Raw genomic sequence first — 24,966 nt, forward strand, 5'->3', positions numbered from 1 at the left:
GTTTTTCCTAGTTTTCAAGAATAAAAGGGACAAGTACATGTAAACTGGAATTTGAAAGTGGAAACAATGAAAAGGATAGTTTGCTTAAGAGGTACTTTGCTTACTCTCAAATATTCTGTGTGAAATTGCTGCTTTAAAGAAACACTACGATCTTCGAAAAAATTAGCAATTTAAGAAAATAGCAAGAATAAAGGAATCTGATATACGAGACCTCAAGAACCGCAGAAACATAAAGGATACTTGCAGTAGGGCTGCTTGTCAATTCTTAGGGGGTGATAAATCACATGTACAATGAAAAAAAAATCTTACAGCTGCAGAAAAATGGGCCTTCAGTGACACTTTACTTTTATCCGTGCATCTGGTTTTTCAGTGTTGTGGAACTACAGAGCACAGCACATCCTGCCAGAAGGCTATCTGGAACTTGTCGTTCCAAAATAACTGGAGAGTCAAAGGTTACACTGGTACACTGGAGCCACGTAATGCATGTGTCTCATTGTCACTTAAAAATGTAAAATTACAAAAAAAATACATTTGCAAATAGGTAGACTGTGATTGCTCTTAATCTTATCAAAACCAATAGCCCTTAAACTTTCATAGACAAATATAAGATTCTTATAGAAGATGACCATTGGGAAACTAGACAGGAGCATAATCTAACTAACATGTTTTTAAAAATAAGAAAAGACAGCAAAAAAAGAGGTTTATTCCTAGGATTAAATATAATAAATAAGTGTTAACCCAAGGTTATAAGGATAATACATGTTAAAGAAGGGTAAAAATTGAAGAAATCACAAACATAAAAATTGTGCTTTATAAAGCCAGACTAGTGGCTAAAGAATAATCAGAAAAAATGTCTAAAACTATCATGAAACATTAATCCTTAGCATGCCTAACTGACATCACCAATAAAGGAATACAAACAGTTAAGACAGCATGTTTGTGTTGATAATAAAGTAGATCTGTTAACTAAATATCTAGCAAGTATTAGTGAAATTAGAAAGTAATAATTTACTGTTAAATATTATCATTTACTTGTGGATTATTCACAGTAGGCAAATGCAGATCCCTATGTCTATGATAACAAGATACAAAATGTTAAAACAATAAATGCATAGCAATGCTAATATACATTGTTTATGAATTTTGCCAAAACATCAAAATAAATGACTTGTTGAATGTCATCTTTTAATCTTGGAAGATGGATATGAAGCAATTCAACAACGAACTTTGTGGAACAATGCAACCACAGAAAAAAGTCACTAGCTACTTTTCTGCTTTTACTGAAATGCAGCTACTGCACCAGCACCGAGCATGCATTTGCGACCGTCATCACTAGTAATCGGCACTTACACGTGCCCTGTAGATGGTGCAAGTGATAATCAGAAAAATGCATACCTTTGAGACACCCAAAGCTTGAATCAGATATTGTTCTGTAAGCTCGAGCTTGGCACGCCCTAAATGTACATTGAATATGGGCATATGCCATGTTCCCTCCCCGTTCTGCCCCTGAAATCATAGGCTGTAGAAAGGGTCTTTTGCGCTCGAAGATTAATCGGATGTTGCTGTGGTCACTGGCGTTTCATCCGGTTCTGGGCATGCCCAGAGCGATTTTACACAAAATATGGCATGTATCGGCATTTACCTTCCTTAATAAATCATCCCTAAACTAAAATTGAGTAAGAACATATGTCAGGAGTTCACTTCGTAATAAAGCTTAATTAATTTTCAAGTATGTTATGGTGGTCAGAAAATGCAAAGACTACCAAATAATGGCAATAGGATATATAAAGGGACATACTAAATATAAAAATGCTGGGATTGTCTTGAACACAATTGCAGCAACTGTTATCTCAAATTAGTGCATTTCATTTTGATTATTGTAAGAAAATTAACCCCTAAGAACTACAGTTTAGCAACTGGCTAAAATGTTGTAGTTGTATAAACTTCATCTAAAAACAACTTTAGTGGAAGAAATCTTAAGGATTGTCCAGATAAGATACTTTTCTGAAACAACTTGAATTGTATTACTTCTCTGTCAAATATAATATTATTTTGGAATCTATTGGTTCAAATGCTGTGGCACATAAGCAGTCCATATTTATGGAAAAAATATGTCATGGAAGTAACAACAAGAAAGTGTTGCAGATACATACTAACAACAAACTAATCAATAGAATCAAAGGTGGAACTATACTTGTTTTATCCTCTATTTGAGCTAATATTTTTTTACGCTTTTAACCCAGATCTTAGTTTTAAACAGTAAGCAACTGTATTAAGCGAAAAATAAGCTGCAAATTTTTGTCGGTAACAATTGGTAAGATTTATTTCAGATTATCATCATTATCATCATTTGCTATATATACGGTTTGGTTAAGTTACAAGTAATAACTTGTTCCAAATATGAAGCACATTATTATACAAACAATATATATGAACCTGATGTTACTTATGGAATGAACTATTTGGCTTGTAAACATACAGTTAGAAAAAATATGTTCTTAACCACTATATTACACAAGTTAATATACTGGGCTGGTACGCCTGACCTCTGCCTATGGATCAGGGTTGCTGTGGATGGATCCCCCTTGGCCTATCACACTGGCCAGAGCTGCTGGGTAACGGGCAGAGCTGTAGTACTGGATGCTAGGTCCAAACCTCAGGAACAGCTGGGAATGGATTAGATTTTGGGTCTAATCTGTAGGTCACATGAATAGAGAAGTTTCCAAGCAGGTCTTTGAACCATGTGATGTTTAACTGCTCACCCTGGTTGAATGTACCGAGGAGCAGGTCAGATGGAACGAGAAGAACAATTTTCAATACAAGTCAGTGCTTTTTATACAGATTTGGACACAGTTTCACAGGGTAAGCCAGCAACCTTGAGGTCTGAGCTATTTTTAAAATTAGGATGCAATTTTTTTACCCAAACATGGGTTTACATGCAATGCAAAGCTAACAATAGTTACACTTATCTGTAATATTCTAAAACTTGCTATGATTTCCTGCATCTTGTTTTTAGACACATAAATTCTAGTAGCAAGCCTCAATCAAACCTTCCTGTGCCTTCAGGTGCTGGACTCCCACACATCAAAAGGTCTAATTGGCATGAGATTACCATGGGTCCTTTCTTCAGACAGCTGCAGAATACACATTTCCAAACAAAGTCACAAACCCCCAAACAAGTCATTTCCCCACATCATGATACACATAAAACTTCCTCCACAAAGGTTTATTGTATCAGATATATACCTCAGAAATCATGCATTTCCTCTAGCAAGGTTAAAACAAACGAGTTTCTTCTCTGGTCTCAGAAATAAAGATTTACCTTACCAAAATATACACAATATCAAAAATAAGTGCATTTTCAATTAAATCAATAAGCGTCCTGCGCTATATTTCTTTAAATAAATTTATACCATAAGCTACTTATAAGTGATCCAGTCACACCCCCTTTTCTCTTTTTCTAATCATTGCATGGACACTCCATAATAAAAACTTATTGCAATCAGTATATTCCTGTAATGAATGCTGCAGATACAGTTGTGGCAAAAAATATTGGCACCTTTGCAATTTTTCTTTGAAATTAAAATGTATTTTGTTATCTACATGAGTATTACTTTGTTTTCCACTGGAATAAAACACAAAAAACTCCAGAAAATTCAGAAAATTTAAGTAAGTTGTTACTTATTCCACACAAAAATATTTAAACTGACTGGACAAAAGAATTGACACCTTTAGAATATAGAAATAATTATATTTCAAGCAGGCAATTCTCCTTCACTTTGGAATTGAATGGACCTGTGGTGAGTAGCAAGTACCTGCAGTGTAAAAATCACCCATTAAATGAACCTCACTCTAGAAAAGAACTAATTCTCCTGTGTAGTGTCATTGGGCCTGAGTCAATAAGGAGAGCAAAGCAAAAAAAAGGAGTAACTTTGCACTTCGGCAAAACCAGGTGGGAGGCAAATTTAAAAATGTAGGGTCAGATTTATAGTTGGGATCGAGCAGTGTAAAAGTAAAGTTATTTGTGTGCTTCTTGAAAAAAACAGCCAGTATTTTCTTTATGCGCAAAATAATAAACCAATTTGCACCCCTTGCATTGTGACATGGTTTGTCCAGGATTAGATGTACTTCTTTATAGCCTTGCTCTCCTTAATGGCTCAGGCCAATTGTGTGTACTGCAATGAACATGGAGAAAAAAAGAAACCTAGAGAATTGTCTGAAGAGGTCAGACAGAAGATTATAGCCACTCATGGACAATTTCAAGATGTTCCCATTTCCACTGTACGTAGTGTTATTAGGATATTTAAGGCCCAAGCACTGTAGTCAGTCTCCCTGGAGAGAAAAAATTTGATGGAAGATTGTAGCTCAGGATTATTTAAATGGTGGAGAAAGCACCTTTATCAACTGCCAAGCAGATTCAAATTGAACTTCATCCATAAGGAATGACAGTTCCAACTTGCACCATTCTTGAAAAATGAAAATAGCATTTCTCAACAGTCAAACATGGAAGAGGCTAAGTTATATTCTGGAATTGTTGTGCTACATGTGGTACTTGGTGCCTTGAATGTTTGCATGGCATCACAAAATCTGGAGATTACCAGGCCATTTTGGAATGCAAAAATGAAACCAGAAATGTGGATTTCCCTCAACGGTCATGGTCCTTCCAGTAGAACAATAACCCTAAACACACTTCAAAAAGCACCCAAGAAGGTTAAAGATGCTGGACTGAAGTGGCCAACAAAGAGTCCAGACCTAAATCCCAAAGAACACCTGTGAAGAGATCTGAAAACAACATTTGGAAGAAAGCATCCTTCAAATCTGGGAGAACTGTACCAGTTTGTACAAGAGGAGTGGATCAAACTGCCAGCAGAGAGGTGCAGGAAGTGCATTCATGTCTATAGAAATCAGTTTATTGCAACTATTTTGACCAGTCCATAATTTGGTCAGTGCCATTGCATTTAATTTTCTGATTTAAAGGATATACATTATTACATTTGAAATAAAAAAAAGGTTCTTTATATTAACAGAGAAATAATTGTGAAAACCAAATAAATACTGTTGTTAATTTCACCTTATGTTTATAGGAAATTGTGAGTTATTTGAAAAAAGTACAAGGGTGCCAATTGTTTTGCCCACTACTGACCAACTAGTGTAGACTGAGCAGCTAGTGTTCTAGGAACCCAAGTAGTCAGGATAAGATGAAGAACTCTACTTAGAACCCAAGTCCCAGTATTAGTAGTTGATGAATGCAAGTTAGCTTTTTTCAGAACACACAGAGTTAAGGACATATTTGCTGGGAAGGCAAATGTTATAGAGAACCAATACTTGTCATCAGAAACAATCAAAAAATCTGGTACATAGAAACAGCAAATTTAATGAACAGGCACACAATAATCTGGCAACACAATGCTCTGTGCGCTGGGTTAATTTTGTGGCTCAGGATGAGTTTGATATAATGGCTATACAAAAGAGCCCTCTGTGTGTGTAGATGCTGTCTGCAAGTATGGGTTTGATTCATATAACTAAAAAGTGAAAAGGTGCAAAGCCTCTTCTTTAATTCCCACAAAATTTATTAAACAACCAGTAACTGAAAACTCAATGAAAGGCTTCATTAAAAAAAAAATACATACAATTTAACACTTCAAATATATTCAAGTAGAGGAGGAGAAATTTTTAGTTATAATATTCAGCAGTCCCATATAGAAAAATGAATAATAATATAAATTGAAAAAATAAAAATAATAAATAAATAAAATATAAAAATAAAATAGAAATAGAAATAAAAATAATCCAGCATCACTTGTTATAATGAAGATAAAAATATAATAAATGTTATCAAATAGGCTAAAAAATGTATTAAATGTATAGTATCATAATAGAAAACGCAATACAATGGTTCAATATCCATAAATTTTATGTGATGTATGCTCTATACATACATTTAAAAAGCTTATATGCCCAATATTAAAAAATATATTAAAACCCGAAAATTGTTTTGCTTAAATAAACTTTCTACATAGTCTATATTTCAGGAGAAAAAATGTTGTAGTAATATCACTCTAATATATTTCTAATCTATATCAACATATGTTTTATAAAAAGGATTTGAGATGAAATGACATAATAAGCCCCGCTGTAGTCAGGGGACCTGATTCATTAAGGAAAGTAAGGCAAACAATTGAGTAGGTTTTCTCCTGGAAAAATCCATTTGTTGTTTTATTGCAAGGGATGCAAATTATTTTATTATTTTGCACATGAGGAAAATACTGACTGTTTTTTCATCTAGCACACACATACTTTATTTTTACACTGACATTAAAAGTTGATCTAGGACATGCTCTACCACAATTATAAAACTGTCCTCCATTTTAAAGTTACCTCCCTCTCCAATACAACATGGGTTTGCCAAGATTCAAAGTTACTCATCATTTTTTTACTTTCCTTAATGAATCAGGCCAAGGGTGTCTTCATTTAGTTTCTTCTTGTGAGATGAAGCTCTCAAAATTACCACTCCTCCACTGTGGTTTGATGTTGTCAATACCCATAAAACTACCAAAATCTCTATTGTGTACCTCATCAAAATCTGCTGATATGCTGTTGGCTAGTAACCCTAAATGTATATTACACATGTGTTCATATATTCTTATTTATAATTTTCTCTTGGTACGCCCCATTTACTGTAATCCATATGGACAGCTTAATAGATAAATGATGTTCTTCATGTCACATGTAACTTTTTGTTTTATCTCATACTCTTTTTTGTTCGTGGAGGAGCTGAATTTGTTTTTTACCTTTTAGAAATAGGTTTCCTTGTGTGTTTACATCCATAGCAACTTTGACAAAGAAAAAAATCCTACTACTTGTTCGTTTAGCCATGTATTTATCTCAATTTCTTTTTCTTTCAACATATAATTCTTTCTATATATGACTGCTGAATATTATAACTGGAACCAATACTACAAAAAAAGTTAGATTCCCTTCACCCCGTGGAGGATATAGACTGAACAAGTGGAAGAGGAGAATAATACAGTGACTTCCTATTTAAGAGACAGTGAAACATGATGGTATCCACCCCTTGAGGAAGTCCTTAGTGACAAAACGCATTGGGTAGAGCGGATTGGACCTTGGATGATTAACAACAACAACCGGAAGTTGTGTGCACAACTGGAAGTACGCATGTGTTCCAGAAGAGTGAGGTGGAGCGTATGCTAATGAGTAGTTTTACATTGTAGGAAGTGCGATACAAACTTTGGGCCTGATTCATCAAGGAACTTAGGCAAGAAATTGCGTAACTTTTCTTACTTAAGTTTTCTGGACAAGACCATGTCACAATGTAAGGGGTGGAAGTTTATCCTTTTGCAAAGTTTAATACTGTTTTTTCATGTAGCACACAAATACTTGATAGCTAATTTGTGCACTGAAATTGAAAGTTAATATTTGTGTGCTACATGTAAAAGCAACCAGTATTTAAGTATGTGCAAAGTGGATGTGGCACTAATTTTGTAGCACTGCTTTTTTTTTATAATGTTCCTAGAACCAGCGCCTTCAGCCCTTCCACACCCTGGTCTGTGAGTCAAATGCAGGAACGTACATGTATACAATAGTAAGAGGGTTGTACTAATTATCCCTGATGGCAAACCTCACAAATTGACTTTAAGCTGCAGTGTTGTTTTGGTTACGATGAGCAGGCAGTAGTATAGCCCAGCTCACAGACTCATCTGCTGTAATTTTCTTTTCACCTTGTGTTATGCTTGTGTCCATCCTTGTATCATACCTCCTTCATGTTCAGTACAACTCTTACTACTTAATTTTTTGCACTCTTGAACTCAAGCTTCTTAAATGTCATTTATTTCTGCTTTTGCATGTTTTTATATTTTGCCTTGTCTTGTTTGTTTCTTTGCTGTTGGCCCTCTACACTTTTGTACTATGCTGTTTCACCCTATTGTATGGCACTGCAGAAATTTATGGCACATTATTCATAAAAAAGTAAAAATAATAATAATAACAACAACAACAACAACAACAACAGGAGATTCATGGAAGGTGCACCTGCTACTTGTTGTAGGTTATATTAAATGGAGGGTTATACAAAAGTGGACAGCCCATTTCAATACAAAAATAAATTATAAAATAAGAAAAAAAATCCTTTCTTTTAATGCAAACATATTTGACGGTGCCCTGTGTTAAATTGAACCTTAATCTAAATAAATGGTGATGATGATGATCTTTCAAAAGCTTGTTGCTGCTAAATACATTTTTGGCTCTTACAGAATATCTTTTAATCCGTTTTTCTATTAACATTTTAATTCATAGCTAATATGATGTGGAAATTGGCTAATTTAAGTCGCAAATTGTTAATTAACAATTCTCTCCAGAGTGCCATGATAAACTATTTATGAAAATGAAACTCCCGACCAAACCCAGATGCTTTTTAGATGAACAATTCTGACCCTATTTTGTTAATCCAAAACAATGTATCCTTCTTATAAATTGGGTATTGGTATTTTGTCTGTACATAAGTTGTGTTGACATGTTTTACACCTTTCGCATTCATAGTAATATGTTTAGTTGGTGTCATATTGTGAAAGAGAGCTGGTAACCAGATGACTCCTTAGATTTTGCCAGCTGTCTGTATGCCAGGACCAGTGGTTCTTTGAATATCTTCTTAGGTCCAGTTACAGTTTCTTAGTAAGTCTAATTGCTACATAGGACATATTTCTGTGTCATTAATCATTATTGAGCATCCCAATCATTATGAGGCCACTCACATAATGATAATGGGCCAGTTGGCCAATAGCTCTTGTGATTTTGCAGCATGTGTGGTCAGCACTAGTTGTGTAACTATTTAAGCAAAACATATTTTTGGATCTGTTACAAAATACTTCTTCCCCATCTCTGCATTCCATCTGCACTGCTAAAGTGTATATTTAGGAGTGACTAAGTTACACATTTATTTACAGCTTTGTAGATGTACTGTGTCAGTTTACTGTTGTACAAAGAAAAGGTGTTATGGATCATATTATCTGGTAAAACCCAAGGTGATTGCATTAGCACTAACACAAGCTTCAAACAGAACACTCTGGTTTACAAAGCCTGAGGTGAACAATTTATACACTGTACAGTTGTAAAAAGCAGTGACATCACAAAGATACACAGTTACAGTGTTAATGTCCACATTCATAGGTCGATGGGTCATGACCTCCCAAGAACTCCACATCCCATTGGTTGAATCCTCTGGTCATTGTTCCTTGAGGTGGGGGTAATCTTAGCATATGTGGCCAATAGTACTTTCCTCAGGCACCCGCCACTGAACTTGTATAAACTGGTTCTTTTATGACCTCTGCTATTTGGTGTATGAAAGGTAATATTAGTTATAACTAGCATCTGCAATGTGAAGAGACACTGCATAAATACTACCGGAAATGTTCTCATGCAATTGCAAACAGAAACTCGAGGAAATTAATATGTCAGAAACAGTAATTAGCTTTTTCACCACATTAAATTTTGTATTAATTGAAATAAATAGATGAAACTTATTTGCTAAGATTATTATTTGATTGCGTACTAATCACATTGCAATCAATAGTAGTGTACAGAAAATATTGGTTACCACCTTCATCCAATTATTAAACTTCAACACCGGTCAGTGTTGCACTTCTTTCTATCTTGAAGCACGGGAAAGTTCATAATAGAACTAATCTACATTGTATAAGTAGTAGTATAAGTAGCTACTTGAAGACAGAATTATAGTTAATCTCTTATCTGATATTCAAATTCTGGACACATTGAGCCTTAAGGTCATTAAGGAGAGTAAAGCATAAAAAAATGATTAACTTTGTACCTGTGCAAAACCATGTTGCATTGGAGAGGGAGGAAAATTAAAAATGGGGGACAGATTTATATTTGGGATAGGGAATGTCTTAACTTTAAATTTCAGAGTAAAAATAAAGCTATCAAGTATTTGTTTGGTACATGATAAAACAGCCAGTATTTAACTTATGTGCAAAATAATATGCTAATGTGCACCCCTTCCATTGTAACATGGTTTGTGCCAGAGAACATTTACTGCTTTTTTTTGCCTTACTTTCCTTAATGACTCAGGCCAATTGTTTTTATATAAGACTCTACTGATCAGCTTTTGATCGCTAACACATATTTTATGCAGGGAACACTTTGATAGACAGAGCTATAAAAGTGCCTATATTCTTTCTATGAGAAACAAAAATGTGATTTGTTTTATTAGTGTTTATTTTATTTTTATAAAGTGTTTGCTTTGATATTTTAGTGAAAGTTTTGAATGTTATTGATTCAGCATTTAGTGATTGTGCTGTGCGTATGGTACCATTTGTAAGTTAGGCGTGTAATAAACTTTACATGTTTTTAGAGAACCATTCTCCTGTATTTATTCTGCCTTGGTGAACTTAGTAATTTTTCTATTCAGGTCACTACAACTAAAATATTGTGTAATAAAAACTATTCCTAATTAACACTATTTGTTTCGCTGCCAGCGCTGTAACCTTTTGTCTTGTGTACTGTATGTCTAGAAATAAAAGTCTAAGCAAGGTCTTGTATTACAGCTGTGACATTTAAACAAATTAATATGGAACATAATTAATAAGAAAAACACACAGTTTTTGCTTTGTAGATGACAAGCTCAGTGCCGTCTTGTGTTTAGTAATATATCTTAAGATTCAGTGACAGTTTTCTTGAAGACCTCAGGACAGGAGTTCTCAGGCAATGTGGTGAATGGAATCTCAAGCAAGGTGATGACTAGAACCTCAGTCAGGAGGACATTTCAGAGGTATCCGACAAAGCAGTATTTCTGGAGCTAGTAAGTTGCCCTCTGGCCTAGAGGCCAGAGCAGGATGCTTGTACTCAGTTCCTAAGGCCAGGGCAATACTCTCTGGGACCTCAGAATGAGCAGTCAACTCTGGGACATAGGACTGGGCAATAGTCTCTGGAACCTCAGAGTGGGTAGTCATCTCTGAGCTCACTGACTGGGTAGTCATCTCTGGGACCTCAGACTGGGCAGTCGACTCTGGGACCTAGGACTGGTCAAAAGTCTCTTGAAACTGAGACTGGGTGCGCATCACTGAGAACTTGGGTTGGACAGTCATCTCTAGAACCTCAGATTTGGCAGTCATCTCTGGAACCTAGAATTGGGTAGTAATTTTTGTAACCTTCGACTGAAAAGTCACCTGTGGGACCTCAGACTATGTTGTCACCTCTGGGATCTTAGATTGAACAAACATCTCTGGGACCTAGGATTGGGCAGTCTTCTATGGCTCCACAGATTGAGCAGTCAACTCTGGAACCTCAGACTGGACTGCCACCTCTGGGACCTTGGACTGAACAATCACCTCTGGGACATATAACTGTGCAGTGACCTCTGGAACCTCGGGGAGTGCAGTCATCTTTGGGACAGTTAGCAAAAGGTCACTGACTAGGCACCCTGGCAGTGGATTAATCACTAGGCACTCTGGAAGCAGGTTAATGACTGGGTACTCTGGCAGCAAGTAAATTCCTGGGAAATTATTGGATCATGAGTAAAGGAGGCAACCAATTCAAACACCAGAACAGGAGGCAATTACTAAACCCTCAATACAGGAGGCAAATGACTCAACCCTCAGAACAGGAGGGAAAGACTGGATCCACAGAACAGGAGGCAAGGGCTACAATCTCAGAACAGGAGTCAGTGATTGAGACCTCAGTACAAGAATCAGCAACTAGTACCTCAGGAGTCAGTATGTGGAATGTTCTCTGTAAACTGTTGGAGAGACAGATCCCTCTCTGGAGCAAGTTGGAGAGACTGCACCGTCTGTGTAGCAGGCTAGAGAGGGTGCTAATTGCAGAGGTTGCAAATCTTCTATGGCTGTGCAAGTCCTGACACATAATCTAAAGGATCTGCTCATATTTGCTCAACCTGATAATAAATCCAGGTACACCACACTTCTGTGAAAAGAAGCTTATTTCATCAAGTAGACAAAATAAATGGACAAATCATGATGCACAAATAAAAGTCATTATCCCCAAAAAGTGTCATCCGCAATGTCACGAACAACACTCACCTGAGCTTGCATAACAAGTGTGTGATATGTTAAAGGGTTAATCAAAGCAAAGCCACCTGGTCTATTCAGCAGTGATGAAAATCCCCTTTCTATATCACACACCCCTAATTCCAAAATTCTAGCACTACCAGGTTTATGTCAAGAGCTGATCTCTTACAGGAAGCCTTGGTTATTCCCTACCCTATCTCAAACTACATTCATATAATAATATCCTGTATTTCAGGGATGAAGTGCTGTATATGACCAAACTTAATTAGCACATGAATTGTTAAGATCATAGAGACAGAAATTCGGCATTGGACTGGCTCGCTGGGGGGCCAGGGTATTCGCCGGTGGGCCCCGATGCTTGATAGCATTGCTCCCTTCGTTGGTGGGGCGGAGCAGTGAGCAGCTAGTTTTTGTTTTGTTTGTTATTTTGACACGTGGAAGAGGGACGTGGAGGGGGGGGTGCAGGGGCGGGAGCATGGAGAAGGGAGCGGGGAGGAAAGTGAGGGAGGGGGAGAGGGAGGAAAGTGATCAAAAGCATTGGGGGTCAGTGGACAGCAACAGCCAATCGCTAGGCTGCCAGTACTGTGCGGCAGACAGGAAGTCTCACTTCACTTCCTGTTTGTCTGATCTGAGGAGCAACGCCGGCCAGAGCAGCTAAAGGTAAGTGAGCTGGGGGGCTGCCTATGCTAAACTATAGGGAAGGGATCTGCCTATACTAAAATATAGGAAGGGTGGGGCTGCCTATACTAAACTATAGGGAGGGTGGGGCTGACTATACTAAACTATTGTGATGGGGTCTGCCTATACTAAACTATAGGTAGAGGGGCTGTCTATACTAAACAATAGGGAAGGGGGAGGGGGCTGCCTATGTTAAACTATAGAGAGGGGGAGGGGGCTGTGTATGCTAAACTATAAGGGGGGCTGCCAATGCTAAACAAAATATGCGACAGCGCACAAGAACCACTGGATAGTGATGAAAATAGTTCTATAGACCTTATACAAATGTATTACTCATAAGATCCATGGATAAAAGATTAAATTACTATATTTATTTTCAAAATTGCATATAATATACAAGTAACATGAGCTCATGTATAAAAACCTTTAGTAAAATACCTTTACAAGCAATATTTATTATATGTATTAAATGTTAATATTAATTATCTAATGCCAGGGACGGTCGTGGGAAATGATTATATTAATAAATGCTATTAATTTATTTCTGGGGCTATTTTGAGGGTTTATTAATTAAATGGGAATACTATTATTTTAATGTTGGTGTTGGTTGGAGGGAAATAGATCTATTTATCAAATGTGAGTACTATTACTTTAATGTTGGGGCTGGAGAGAGGCCTAATTATTAAATGTGAGTACTGTTGATTTTATGCTTGGGATGGATGGAGTTTTCTAAATTACATGTGCCCATTTTTTTCCAAAAGGGCCTTCAAGGATCCAGACAAGCAGCAATTGATCTAAAAGAAACCAGCAGCCACAGGTGGTGAAACTGGAAAGACAGGTAGGAGAGAGCAGGACAGTCTGCAAACTGTCCTGAATCTGATGTGGCAGTCCTAAATTTGGGTGACTGTCTTGCTTAGTCAGGATTTGGTCCAACTACAAGGACAGTATGTCCCGCTTCACACTGTACTGATCGTGAAGGCAGAACTGCGTGCACCTAACAGTAGTGGACACATTTTTGCCTGTGTATTTGTCTAAAATGTGTCTAAAATGATAACTCCCTGTCTTCTGTGCACCAGGCCCACCAACACCCCCTTTGCAGTGCTACATGGTATTAGCTGGGCCCAGTCATTGCTTTCCCCGGTGGGCCCTTCATGCCCCAGTCCGACACTGCAGATATGGAATTTTGTATGGCAAAATAGTCACAATGCTTAAAATACATAAAATAATATAACAAATTTACATACAGTAATATTAAGCAAACACATTTCTTTAAAAATAAAAATGAGAAATTCATATCTGTGCTGGAGAAAGTGGAAAAGTTGGACAGAGCTTCACTACCCCAGTGATTCCCCTAGTCTGACAAAAGGCAACATTTGTTCATTGTTTTAAAGTCAAGTCCTTTCTCATCAGCACCATCCCTTCTGCAGTCACTCAGGAAAGCATCTATATTGTAACAGGGGGAATTTCACACCTGAGTACAAATCATAGTATATTCAGGAATATTCAGAAATTCTTATATATACCAAGTTCCCAAAATAATAATACATGCAAAGAAGTTGACATGAAGCGTCACTATAAGATATTGATTATTTGATAAAAAAATAAACTATTTCTGATATGTGGCCTGATAGCTGTGCTGTGGAGCTCAGTCTACTAACTATAGCCCCCCTCTATAAACAGTGGGGTCCCTGGATATGGCAAATAATCAGTTGATATGTCAGCAAAGCTAAATTAGCACCTTCATTACTTGCTCACAGTGATTTGAAAAATTGTACATAATGCATATTTTGGAACTTTTTAACCCCTAATTATGTTATAACTATGACACACACTATTACCATAAATATAAATGTAAAGTCCATGGAGGCTATCTGTTGATTGTATTACTCTTATGTGATCTATTAAAGTTGTTTGCTATCCATGTAGAGTCAAATAGCTTTAAGTTATGACTACTGGGCATTCATTTAAATGAAACCCCTTTATTAAGTAAAAATAAATTTTATCCATATTTAAAATTGCACTATAAAAATTAAAAATCAGTCATGTTACATTTTCAGAACATGAATGACAACAAACTTTTATGGTCATGGATTCAACTGGACTTTCTTTGTACATATCTGTACTCACTATAAACTTTACCATAATTATGTCCACTTACATGTTCCAGGTGTCTGCATTTTATTAGTTTATAATCATTGATCTGTTTTGTTTTTTCTTTGATATATGTAGCAGGCATGATACAACTTTTAGCATATTTCATAATGGGCTTTGTTCTCAAACAATTCATCTTGCTAAAATATTTGCCAAAATACCTAGCCAGAGACAGATATTGCATTTGATACACTAAACAGAATTGCTGCATAATAAATTTTGAAATACTTTGATTAAATTAAATATTTTGCCCTGGTTTAAAGGCAATGGGGGGAAACTGTTCTTAACAAAATTGCAGAAGTGAATACTTAAATATTTTGAAGCAAAGTCTTAGAACCAGGTATCAGAAATTCCAGATGATTGGGAATCAGGAATCCATGATCCTCTAGTTCAGAATCAACCACCATCACTATTTAAAATGTGATGCTCATAATACACCTCTATGTAAGTCCAGAGGCACTCCTCAATGTAGTTTTGTGGGTTGTTAGCCTTTACTTTACTCAAAAGTTTCTCAAGTCTTGCCAATAAGCTATTTAACTCTTCCCATGCCATAACAATACCAATGTCTATGCAAGTCTTCACTCTGCAACTTTCTCTTCTCATATCTCACATTCTCAGTATCTCTCACAATCATATATGCATGGCCAGTATCTCTCACACTCACATCTGTATGTCCCATTATCTCTCACAATGATACCTGTATGCCCCATTGAAGCCCATTTAACTCCTTTTAGCCATTTAATGTTTCAATATCAGCAGCAATGCCTGTAGGGAAGAAGGGGGAGGAGAAGAGGAATGGGGGGAGGGCATTATTGTATACAATGTCATAAGATCATATTACCATCTTCTGGGGTAGACACATGCACTTCAGATAAATCAGCCAAGAATATAATATCAGTCAAATGTTTTGGTTTAACAAGCCTCAGCTAGTTTTATTCATCATATTCAAAACAAACAACACAAAAACAAAAGTTCCTAGACTGTTTGACTTCTTACTAATGCACAGGAACACCCTCTCTCAAGTGAGGGACCTTATATCCCAAATACATACAAAATACAGGACTTACTGGTCATCGTTTGCAATGTCTTTCAGGAGGCATCCAACCTCCTCCCCAGGTCTGAGAGAGTAAGTAAACTGCCTAGCAGCTTTTTATCAGCACCTTGCAGGTGCAACTCCTGATTACAAGCACTTGCTAATTGGAAAAACCAAAATGGGCCTTATAAATGAAGCCCACTCTTTTCTCTCCATTTATACCCCAGGTCAATTACCAGCTTTTTCTACAACTGAAGACACTCTTTGTGAAGCTTTTTTCAAGCACACTCAATCTCCCTGGGATTTAACATCATAAAAGACAGACAGCCTGGGACATATATACTTTTTTTTTACTATTATACCATTTGCCACTTTCCCAGTGCTTCTGTCACAACTAGCACAACCACATCTCTTACTGCTTATGTACTTGAAATCAATTGAAATAATTAATGTAAGCAAAGCTTGGTTTTAATTGCACATTCATTCTAACTAAAATGAATGCTAAATGTTACAGTTAATATAAGAGAGGTGTACACCAAGTGCTCATCCTATGTAAGTGAATGGCAAACTTTTGGCAAACTTTTGTTTAAATCCTCAAATGCCATTGTCAATGTAGTAGGCAGAAATAGCACATGCTTTTCTTATAATAGTGACATAGCTAAAATAATGAATGGCTGTAAAATGGATAGTTTGGAAATTGAATTTAGAAAGGCAACATTGTGCATATTCTGTCAAGATACTTTCTGAGACACACAATACACAAATGCCATACCAAATGTATGATGATATTTAAAAGGTCTGGAACAGGTCTAAATTTAAAAATATTTACATCTACTCAGTGTTCACGTACTGAACAGCATTATTTATTATTTAGAGTTTATAGGTCTGTTGTGATAATTTGAATTTTATTTGTACATAAGTCTTATTATTGCTCTAATCAAAGTTCGTCTTTACCATTTTTGTTTACAATTATTTTTCAAAGTATTATATATTTGCTGTTGGCTCTTTTTTTTCTTTAGCACTTTATATACCCTGTATTAAATTTGCTGATTCTCAGTTACCTGGGGAGTTTTTCTCTGCTATTCTGCTCAGTGATAACATGTGTCTCAAAGGATCATGCTCACCTTTACTGATAACAGAGAACTTGTATAAGATTTTTGATTAATTGAGCAGAGGGTGAAAATTTGGTCCCTGCCACTTCTGTGTCCAGAAGGAAATAAGTGGGAAGGGAGATTACAGTTCCCTATATTAAACTATCATTTATTTATGGAGCAGATATATTAAAATTTTGAACATCACAGTTGCACTTAAAGTTAATAAAAATCAACTTGTTCTATTAAGATTCCTTCTGCTATAAAAAATACTTTGTACAGCTTGCAGAGTGCTTAGCTAACATACTATCATTAAAAAAAATTTTGTAAGTACAAATGACAGTTTTAAACCCAAATTGAGGTGCATAATAAGTTCTAATGCTGGCAAATATATACATGTTGACAAATTTACACACGTTTCATGAGCAGGAAAGGTCCATCTGCTGGTTATACAATCTTGTTGAAAAGTTTCACACATCTCCAGATAGCAGCTGCATTTATAAATGTGTAAATAGAAACTGCATAACATTTACATAGATCTAACAAAAGTCGTACAGAATTTGCATGGAGAAATTAAGTAAAGTCTATCTACAGCACATTTTTTGATACGTTTTTATTTTGCAGGAACGTTAATAAACATGATATGATACCTGTAGGAAAACAATATTTCTACGGTGAGCACTCAGTTTACGCTATTGCAAATGTACAAATTAAATATAACAGTAATTGCATTATGAGGTTTTCATTTTAAAGGAATCATATGTGCAAGTTTAAGCTAAGTCATTTTGGGGAGCATTCAATTCAGCGCGAGATCCCATAGTAACATTTCGAGATTTGTGGCTGTACTCAATATCAGTTATTACGGTAGAGAAGTCACTACTCATTTCTTCTTACACTACTATGCAATATGAGCAAAAATTACCATTGATTTCAACCCTAATAATGCCAGTGTCTTGGCGCTATGCTCCTAAAGGACATTGCACCAAACTGAATTTCCTCTTTTGATTTTACAACTATAACTTAGTCAAGCAATACATAACAAACCGGTCCTTGTGTTCCCACCGCCTTAGGTGCTGTATTCCTGTTTGTCCTCATTTGCGAGTGTGCTCAGCTGATAGCGCCATTTCGCATTTAGGTGCTTCCTGTGAGGAGTGCATAACCTTAATGTCAGGCGCTCTTTATTTAAACTTGTTCAGATTGCTTATCGCTGCCTGAGCAACAGGTTGTGTAAGCGCTTATGTTGCTTAAGCATAATAAGTTAAGTAAAACTCCTAAATTAGCACTGAATAAGAATAAAATGTGCTGTCAAATATAATCTAGCATATATGTACTGCTCTCTAATGCTATGTGTACGTTAATGAAGAAAAGCAAAAGCAAACTAGTTTTTGTTGAACAGTTGGGATGTGTGAGGATTCAACACTAGCTCCAGATGACAGTTCACATTGACAGCTACAGACACCTCCTCTCAATTCCTGTAATCAGCCCTCTGCTAAGAACAGCAGTCTAGCTAGTCAGCTCACCTCACTACTGCACAGCTTTCTTTATATTGCAATCAGTGATTCAGTTAAAAGATTACTTTGATCAGACCATTTATCTCACCTATTTGTAGCCATTATAAAGTCCCTTAATTCTACCAAACTTTTTCAGGAGTAAAGTTTTGTTTTGGATTTCTCTGCTTGTGCTGTAAAGAATACTTGTTTTATTTGACTGTACATCACAATTCTGCCGCCTCCAATCCTTCCACCTTGACTATGTCCCCACTACTCTACCTTCTACAATCTTTTGAGTTAGACTTGTACCTCATTACTCCACTCAGGACTAGCGACTTGGCCGGATGTGGTGTTTCTCTGGTTGCTACTCCACTCAAGTGGTTCTTTCCTGGGAGTAGCCAGCACCATGACAGGATGGTTGTCTATTGTATCTCCTGGCATCTAAGGAAGCCCTGATCAGTGCAATGTTGCCTAGATGATATTAATCATTTTGTGCAGTTTGCATGAGTCTAATATTTAAGGTATGGTTATGGGACATTATTTTTTTAAATGTGTACCAAGAGCTAGACTGGTATGAGGATTGCATGAAAAACAACTTCTGAAAGGAGAAGCACTTGGAATTAAGAGATTAAACATCTGGGGCCTGATTCATCTTCAGATGTAAATCCATTTTGTGCCGTATCTTGTCTGAAATAGTTCTGCGCATGCTTAGAAATGGGTCTTACAAAAATGAACGCAATTACATGCAATTAATGTCTGAACGCAAATGACACTTAGCACTGCCTATGACTTGAAGGACGGGATGGGGGAAGGAAGGGCGGATGAACAATGTACAGCACGGGTGTGCCAAAGGCATGTCAGTACAGATGCTAGAGATTCAATTTCTGGGTGTCTATTAAGCATGTGTTTTTTAGCCATATCATTTGCACCAGCTACAGAGCAGATGCCAATACTGACTAATAATGATGACTGGCATAGTCTTTGTATTATTTCTATTTTAAAAACTACACATATGCCACTAGCTAGCACAGATCCTGTTTGTGCAAGGAAGGTAAATTATAAAAGTGCATGCTATGTATAGTATATATGCTATGTATAGTATATTACTATAGTATATAGTAAGAACGTTTATGTATTTTCTATGAACAAAAATGAGAAAAAAGAAAACTTTTTTTAACAAAAAAGATTTTTATTGAAATGTTAAAGTTGCAGGGGAACCCCTACCCCCCAGAAACATATCACAAACAAGATAACAGGGAAAGAAGTGGGGGAGGGTATCAAGGGAGTGAATAATTCAATCATAGCTATTCAAGTACATCATAAAACATTAACAAACATACATAATGTAGAACAAAATACAACAACAAGTTTACAAAGAGGAAGAGTATGTTGGTGGGGCTAGATGCACAGAGTAATGGTTGCTTCAATCGAGCCATTTTATAAGAGGAGAAGAAGCAGATGCAGAATACGGTGACCCTAAAGTCACCATATATAGTACTTTGGAATTTTAGCTGTGATTACCAAAATAGGTGTGGGGGTGGAGTAGATTTCCAATTGGGCAATTGTACATAACACTTATGGTGCTGGAGTTGCAGGAGATAAACGTGCAGAAGGACCATTTCTGGAGAAGGGAGCAAAGTTACATTCCACATTAATTAGATCAAAGATTTCAGTCCATAAAGCTTGTAATTTTGGGCAGCTCCATAAGGCATGTAGAAAGTTCCCAAACTCACCACAGTTCCTCCAACAGAATTTAGACACATTAGGCATAAATCTGTAAATTTTCTCATGGATCAGGTATATTCTATGAATAAGTTTTAGGAGCATTTCCGAGTGATTAATACATTTGATGTCTTGGATACATTTAGAAAAATGCATTCCCGATCCTTGTTAAATAGAGACATGTGAAGGTTTGCCACCCACTGGAATTGAACTGGTAGCCTGTAAGCTTCTATAGAGGAGAGAAGGAGTGTGTACCAAGAGGAAATGCTGCCAGCAGGATTAAACTGAGACAAACGCATATTGGTTGGGGTCGGGACAGATGCAGATCCGATCTGGAATTGGAACCAATGACGGACCTGCAAGTAGAAACCATTTTTTAACAATTATTTTTATTAATGATTATAATATTAAGAGCTGTTAATTTATTTTATAAAATATTTTTGTGCATGCATTATATTGCACGTATGCATGCGCGTATCCTGCACAATATTTTGTCTGTGTACATACAGCAGTAATATTTAGCCAGAGCATACTATTAACCAGTTTCAAATGAATACGTATATTTCAGATCCACTTGAATTTGATACGGTCAGAACGACTCACGTTCTGCGTTCATTTTTATCATAAGATAGTTTTAAAACTAAAGATTAGGTATTAACCTTTGAACCATATGAAGAAGCAACATTTTTACCTCTAACACGCACCTGCTGCTTAAAAGGTAGATAAGGAAGTTTGTGACATAATGGATCATGCAATCTCCATAAAAGTGAAGTTAGGTGAAGACTAAATGTTCCTTCATGCACCGTGTTATACCCAGTATCAGATCCAGAGAGGAGCCATCGGGGCAATTGCCACCCCTAGCTATACACTACATACATTTGCACAGTGGGTGAAAAGCAGGCAGAAGATCCTTCATACACGCTATGTATTAAACACAATCAGAGCAGCCAGGAAGCATCCAGTGCCTGTTTGTCAGCCACCAGGTCGGATCAAAGGGTAGGAGAGGGCAGGCTCACCAATCAGAGTGAAGGATTTTTATTATTCTGTGTTACTGTGTGTTTGTATGATGATTGTGGCAGAGTTAGTGTTAACTGTTTTTGTTTTCTTATTTTTTTATGTAAAATTTTGATACGCATTATAGTCTGGTGCATCTTACAGTCAAATGCAATATAGTATTTATTTTTCTAGGTAATGCCTTTTTATTCACATTCATATTCATTGATATTTAATTCACCTTCACCATACAGCTGAGCCACTGTATCTGGGTTTACTTCATATTTATCCTGAGGAATTTTTATAATTGATATATTTCTAATTTATCAATAAAGTGTTGCAATATCTATATTGTGTTTTTATTCATATTTTATTTACTTTATTCAAATTTTTTCTACTAGTTACAGTTTTATAAAAATATGTTCAAATTATGTAAATTCCAGCATGATGTTACTTCTGATTTTTATATGCAAAGCAAACAAAAGGAAGTATACGTTATATTTAATGCAGGGCCCCTAACTTATTTTGACCAAAGCTATGTAAGTCATGGCCAAAAGTTTTGAGAATGACACAAGTATTGGTTTTCACAAAGTTTGCTGCTTCAGTGTTGTTAGACCTTTTTGTCAGATGTTGCTAAAGTATTTTGAAGTAAAATAACAAGCATTTCATAAGTGTCAAAGGTTTTTGTTAACAATTACATTAAGTTTATGCAAAGAGTCAATATTTGCCCTGCGTTTTGAAGACCTCTGCAATTCGCCCTGGCATGCTGTCAATCTACATCTAATCAATGTTTGGAGTATGTCAGAATTTGTGGGTTTTTGTTTGTGCACCCATCTCTTGAGGATTGACCACAAGTTCTCAATGGGATTAAGGTCTGGTGAGTTTCCTTACCATGGACCCAAATTTTTGATGTTTTGATCCCGAGCCACTTAGTTATCACTTTTGCCTTAAGGCAAGGCTCTTCATCATGCTGGAATAGGCATTGTTTGTCACCGAACTGTTCTTGGATGGTTGGAGAAGTTGCTCTTGGAGAATGTTTTGGTACCATTCTTTATTCATGGCTGTGTTCTTAGGCAAAATTGTGAGTGAGCCCACTCCCTTGGCTGAGAAACAACCCCACACATTAATGGTCTCAGGATGCTTTACTATTGGCATGACACAGGACTGATGGTAGCGCTCACCTTTCTTTCTCCGGACAAGTGTTTTTCCAGATGCCCCAAACAATCTGAAGGGGGTTCAGAAAATGACTTTACCTCAGTCCTCAGCAGTCCAATCCCAGTACATTCTGCAGAATATCGGTCTGTACCTGATATTTTTCCTGGAGAGAAGTGGCTTTTTTGCTGGCCTTCTTGACACCAGGCCGTCCTCCAATAGTCTTCGCCTCGCTGTGCGTGCATGTGCACTCACACCTGCCTGCTGCCATTCCTGAGCAAGTTCTGCACTGGTGGTACCCTGATACCGCAGCTGAATGAACTTTAGGAGACGGTCCTGGTGCATGCTGGAAATTCTTGGGTGCCCTGAATCCTTCTTCACAACTATTGAACCTCTCTCCTTGAGGTTCTTGATGATCCGATAAATGGTTGATTTAGGTGCAATCTTACTAGCAGCAATATCCTTGCCTGTGAAGCCCTATTTGTGCAAAGCAATGATGACTGCACATGTTTCCTTGCAGATAACCATAGTTAACAGAGGAAGAACAATGATTTCAAGCACCACCCATCTTTTAACGCTTCCCGTCTGTTATTCTAACTCAATCAGCATGATAGAGTGATCCCCAGCCTTGTCCTCGTCAACACTGTGGTAAAGAGAGAATCACTGACCTGATGTCAGCTGTTCCTTTTGTGGCAGGGCTGAAGTGCAGTGGAAATGTTGTTTTTGGAATAAAGTTCATTGTTAAGGCAAAGAGGGACTTTGAAATGAATTGCAATTCATCTGGTCACTCTTTATGACTTTCTGGAGTACATGCAAATTGCCATCATAAAAACTGAGGCAGCAGACTTTGTGAAAAATAATATTTATGTTATTCTCAAACCTTTTGGCCATGACTGTAAAGGTAAACATACGTCTTTTTATTTATTTTTTTGCAAACGATACATATTTTCATACTAGACATGCATACAAAAAATTAATTATACAATTGTGTCAAGTTTTCTCTTTGGTTTACAACTCATGCCTGTAGAGGTGGAAAAGGGGTGGGCAAGCATAGGTCGAGTACAGTAAGGGCATGTTCTCGTAATTGCGACTCAATTAGATGTGGATACAGAAGCAGATATGCCTTTTGCAGGTGCTGGAGTGCTGGTGCAAATATATGAGAAGATAATAATGGTGACTATTAGCAGACCTATGTATCCAATTTTGATTGGCTGTTTGCGGATTGACCCCCAGCTGATACTTCATTCATTTGCATCACGGCTATATTAGATCAATTAAAGTAATTAGCGGACATCTAGTCACATTAGTAAATTGTTATTTTAATACTGACTGTGTCGACATCTAATTTTTACAGGGATAAACTTTGGACGTGGAGTTCATGTATTTAACTTTTTTTTCTATGGTACATAAGACGTTTGCTTTAAATAATTAGACTTTATTCTCTTTTGTTTATCTGACCATATTACACTATTTGTAAACAACATAATGTTTACAAATAGGGCAATGCCACTTTTGAATTGACTGCTATTGACATATGCCTAATGCTTACATATCTTATACTTTCATCAGCCCTACATACAGACACTGGTACACCTGGTATAAGTAGTCATCTTTTGGAGATGTATGCATCACAAGATTTTAATGACTGTACATAAGGACCTTAATGTGCCATTTATTTGTGTCTTTTCCCACTTGTGCCAAAGGTAACCATCTTTAAATAAGCCCCGAGGTGTCTTCATTCTTAGCCTGCTCAGTGTTTTCCCCACAACCACAACTGTTGATGTTCAAGCAATGTTCAAGCAATGATCAAGCAGTTAATGAACTATAAAACTTTTTATTTGGAATTGGACATGGCCAGAGTATTGCTACTGTTACCTGGGTTTTCATCCTTCAGCTGTTGCATCTTGATTTCACGACTATTGCTTTGTGACATGGATGATTTCTCCACTCCCTGATTTGGGAGTACCACACATCCGAGTCGCGACTAAATGTGAAAAACTGCCCATGGCACAAAGATGAAGGGGGGGGTGCAGAGTCATAATTATTTTAGATTAATTTGAATTTACCTCTGATGACACCGCTGATTGTGAGGGGCGGAAAAGCACAAAAACTATTTACTTGACGTCATTTGATTATTCTACAGACTGATCATCCCATGTTAAGGGAAGTCTGTGGCTTATAGGCAATTTAAATATTATTGTATTTTTATATATGAGGAATATTTTTTACTATCTTGCTTTTTTTTATATATGTCAGTTACGCATGGTGTGTTAATTTTATTCTATTACTATTTTTATTAAATTTTGTTGTAACAAAATTGAGAAAGAAGACCAAATAAACAGATGGCAGGACACATGGGTCCAGAATCAAATGATTGCCCTAGGCCACATCTGCCCTATTATAATCTGCAAATGCCACTACCCCTTGGATTTAATTGCTAAAACTTTAATAACCCTAAACTTACCTGATCTCTATTAAACATCTACCTGCAATTTGTGGTAAACACTTTATTTTTCACACAGTTATATGTATCTGTGTAATTCCATCTGCAACTGTTTCAAATGTGTATATACATATTTTCCTTTTGTTCCTAAGGTGTT

General features: G+C 36.6%; 1 long non-coding RNA gene across 1 annotated transcript in view; it reads right to left on the reverse strand.

The window, feature by feature from the left end:
• Nucleotides 1-19,713: 19,713 nt before the first annotated feature.
• The window catches only part of LOC142108158 (uncharacterized), a 42,551-nt gene continuing 37,298 nt past the window's right edge, over nt 19,714-24,966 (reverse strand). The window contains exon 3 of the long non-coding RNA XR_012680110.1: nt 19,714-20,577. This is a non-coding gene — a long non-coding RNA (uncharacterized LOC142108158). The remainder of the gene's footprint in view (nt 20,578-24,966) is intronic.

Source organism: Mixophyes fleayi, chromosome 1 (assembly GCF_038048845.1).
Source record: "Mixophyes fleayi isolate aMixFle1 chromosome 1, aMixFle1.hap1, whole genome shotgun sequence".
NCBI lineage: Eukaryota > Metazoa > Chordata > Amphibia > Anura > Limnodynastidae > Mixophyes > Mixophyes fleayi.